Raw genomic sequence first — 4,025 nt, 5'->3', positions numbered from 1 at the left:
CACCTTTTTAGGAATTATATAAGCCTATTATAATACATTGTTTACACAAAAATTGTTGACACACAAGTTCTGTCCCCCTTTACTTAACAAAAAAAATGTAAGAATATGACAAATACTGATAGACAGTAGGCACTGCGAGGTTAAGCTATTAAATAGCAGTCCCAAACTAGTTTTTGTTAATACAATCTTGGTATGAGCCACCACAGTCATATAAAAATATAAAAAATAACCAGTAAGTGGCATTTTGTTATGGAAACAAACAACAATTAGGCTACCATGGTGATACCCTACACAAAACTTAGAAGCACTGGTAAAGAAACATGGAAACTGCTCCTGATAAATAGCAACACACATGGCGAACCAATAACGTAATTTATTGTTACTTTTATTTCTTAACTTACTAATTTACGACGTTGCATTCTCGTATGTCTTTTGCACTTTAGTGAAGTGATACAGCGCGCTCCGCCGCATTTGCGCGTGCAGTTGAAGAGTGCGCGCTCCTGCAGTATAGCGGCTGAGAGGACAGGAAAGTCCGTTTTTCTGAGGTGAGAGACTTTGCACTGCTTGTTGTCGCGCTGCTGCTGGCGCGTCACGCATGGCGACGACGAAATAGATAGGCAGACTGAATCAAGTCACGTTTAACGCCTTTATCATTAAATGTGCAAAGAAAAAACATCCATATAAAGTCTAACGTGCTTTTAAATCCAATGCGCTATTTCCTAGTATCGATACAATCGATTAATTACCTTTTAAAACGATATTAGATCGATATATGTCGTCCGGAAGGCCAACTTGCCGAGCACAGATCGATCCAGTTGGATCGTAGGAATATAAATCGATACATCGATGTAGTTGATGAATCGTTACACCCCTACCTATAACTAATCAAATCACACTATATCACCAAAAATCCGCTATCTCAAAATCAAACTCCTCTCACAAAAACCCACGAGGTCAATATGCGTTGATTTCACTTTTATACAGATGTGTGATTGTGTGGTCTGTTCCCGACCGTGTCAATCAAACGCTGATTCGGCGGACCACACCTGATGAAACACTTAGTGAAACACTTCGAGGCTTCGTTTGGCCATAGTCACGTGACATGGGTGTTTTGAATCACGCTTCGGATCAGTGTTTCGAAACATCTGCGCTTCGGGATCTCGCAAAGCTTCGGAACGACTGTTTCGCGTCAGCCATCCCTAGGTACAGGTACAACTTTTACACAGTGGAAAACCAAACAAAGGCGAGTCGAGGCGAGCCGGTACTGTGTAGTGGAAAAGCGCCATAAGGGACCGTTCGGTATTTATGGAATGGACCACCGGAGGAAAATAGGGGAGGAGGGCCATGTCTTTTTATTCTTTGTTGAGGGGAGGGTCATCCAACTTTTTTTAGTCTAGGGCAGTGGTTCTCAATTCCAGTCCTCGGGACCCGCTGCTCTGCACATTTTGTATGTCTCTCTTAGGGCGGGCGTACACGGTGCGAGTCGTGAGATATTGCACACGTTGCGAGTCAGTTTAACTGATAATCGCGTCAAAGCAGCTGGTACACGGCACGACTGTCCTGCACGAATTTTATCCCGAGCCGGCAGCAATCACGTGAGCTTTCGCGCTAAACACAGAGACCGTCAATGTTGCATGCAGGCAAAGCTTCAGATAGAAAAATTACAGAAATGTGTGTGCAAATGATTTGTTGAAAAGCCATTCCTTTCAACATAAAAACAAGAGAGAGAGAGAGAGAGAGAGAGGGAGAGAGGGAGAGAGAGAGAGAGAGAGAGAGAGAGAGAGAGAGAGAGAGAGAGGGAGGGAGGGAGGGAGGGAGGGAGAGAGAGAGAGAGGGAGGGAGAGAGAGAGAGAGAGGGAGAGAGAGAGGGAGAGAGAGAGGGAGAGGTGTGTGTGTGTGTGTGTGTGTGTGTGTGTGTGTGTGTGTGTGTGTGTGTGTGTGTGTGTGTGTGTGTGTGTGTGTGTGTGTGTATGCGCACGCTGTATGGTTGCTGCCACTGAGGTATAGCCCCATCAACGTGGTTGTGTATGATTTGGCAATAGGGGACAGCTGGTGAAAATCGGGCCGACTCCCCGAATTTTTTAAACATGTTTAAAAATGATCGGGAGGTCGGGATGGTGCTCATAACGTGCTCGGCTCGGCTCGTAATTCCTCTCACACGCTGCGAGCCGCGACCATGCGAGCATCACCGATTCCACTCGATTTCTCCCGAGTGAAAAAAATCATCTGCAAGCTCGTAAAAACAGCAAAAATCGCACCGTGTACGCCCGCCCTTATCTGACACACTCAGTTCAGTTCATGGAGTCTCTCCTAACGAGCTGATGATCTGGTTCAGGTGTGTTAAATAAGGGAGACATACAAAATGTGCAGAGCAGCGGGTCCTGAGGACTGGAATTGAGAACCACTGGTCTAGAAGGAGGGTCACCCAACTTTTGTATTCATGAAAACAGAAAAATGTAAAAGTGGCTTGTTTGGTGCATATTTTTCCATGTAGTTCCATGTAGCTCTCTCAGTCTCGGCCCCCCCATCTCTATCAGATGGGTCTGACCCAACAAAAATCCAGTTTGGCGCTGTTTGACAGTGAGCGCGCGCTTCGGGTGTACGCGCTCAGAAAAAGAACACGTCATGTCAGAACAGAACGCCAATGAAATGTTTACCCGGCAAAGCTTTAACGCATGAGCAAATAATGAACTTTTGTGATTGCGAATAAGTGCAGTGTCCTGTGAGTGTAACACTACCGTTGCATTAACATGTGATGTGAATGTACGTCGAGCATAGGCGTAATTTGCGGATGGGAAGGGTGGGACATGTCCCCACCACTTTTTCTCAGGATCGATTTTGTCCCCACCACTTTTTGAAACATTATGATGTCTCTAATACAAATAAATAAAACATCTCCAGTTAAAGGTTGTATCAGCGATTTCAGGCCCAAACATAAATGATCACATTCATAAATGTCATTATCTCAAAACTACAAACTTTTACATACATGCTGCTGATATATTATTGTAGCAGAGTTTGTGCTAAATACAGAGTAATCAGACTTTAGCCATGAAAATGTCACAAGTAACAGAAATAAGAACAAATGTCAGTGCATGTCAGAACACCTCCAGGGCCCAGAAAACACCTCAGACCCCAGAGGGTTAACCCCCTGAGGTCGACGGTATCGCCGGCGATACCAGCTCGCTTTTTTTTTTATCAGTGTAAAAGAAACTCATAAATACTCTGTTGACTTAGATTTTTCATAGGAGTTTCGTACATCAATCGATTCTGTTAAATGTGTATTATTTTTGTGTATACTCATAATAAAAACAAAGTGTTGAGCTTTTCGCCAAATAAAGAAAAATAAACACGAAGCGAGTTCTGCCTTCTCTCTGTCAGTGTAGTCCATTCTGAAACGCGTCCGAAAATGAACTGTAACTCACCGAATACTTCTCACACAGACACGTGAGATATGTCTTTATGATGCTTGAAATCTCTTCTTTTAAATGAAGTAATTTATATAAAAAACGAATGTTTTCAACTCATGTAATCCGTTTGAAAGCAAGGAGAGGTACCGTTTTTCCTTCTGCCTCATTATCTCTATAATGAGTTGAGGCCGCCCCGCCCCCGGCGCTATTCAAATGGTAAATAGTTTAGGTGATCTAGTATGCATCGCATACGCCCCCCGATCAATGCCATAAAAACACAGTTTCTTCATCAGACTTACTGATAGTTTATCGCGTTTTGAGTATGGCACGCTTCTCCAGTAAAGACGCCCTTCAGATGATTCTGGACAGCGAGGAAGAATGCATGATACCGGGTTGTTTCCTCAGAGGAAGATTGGGTAACGCTTTAGATTACAGCCCGGAAAGTACTGCGTAATTAAAATGAAAGTACAGTGTAATTTTCGGTAATTACAGTGTACCTATAAAGTACTTACGTGTAAGTATAGGGGAATAATATGTAAAGTCTTGGGAATAAAGGGGTAACAACCAGGAAAATACTGCGTAATTAAAACGAAATTACAGTGTAACTTTCGGTAA

At 43.3% G+C, this 4,025-nt stretch overlaps 1 long non-coding RNA gene across 1 annotated transcript in view; it reads left to right on the top strand.

Annotated features, from left to right (window-relative positions):
* LOC309503581 overlaps positions 1-2,946 on the top strand; it is a 32,416-nt gene extending 29,470 nt beyond the window's left edge. The window contains exons 2-3 of the long non-coding RNA XR_014207752.1: positions 1,210-1,401; positions 2,638-2,946. This is a non-coding gene — a long non-coding RNA (uncharacterized lncRNA). The remainder of the gene's footprint in view (positions 1-1,209; positions 1,402-2,637) is intronic.
* Positions 2,947-4,025: the final 1,079 nt, after the last annotated feature.

This window comes from Leuciscus leuciscus, assembly GCF_965113295.1.
Source record: "Leuciscus leuciscus genome assembly, chromosome: 7".
In the NCBI taxonomy this organism is placed as follows: Eukaryota; Metazoa; Chordata; class Actinopteri; order Cypriniformes; family Leuciscidae; genus Leuciscus; species Leuciscus leuciscus.
The sequence above is the reverse complement of the archived record's forward strand: the minus strand, read 5'-3'. Positions and strand labels throughout refer to the sequence as shown.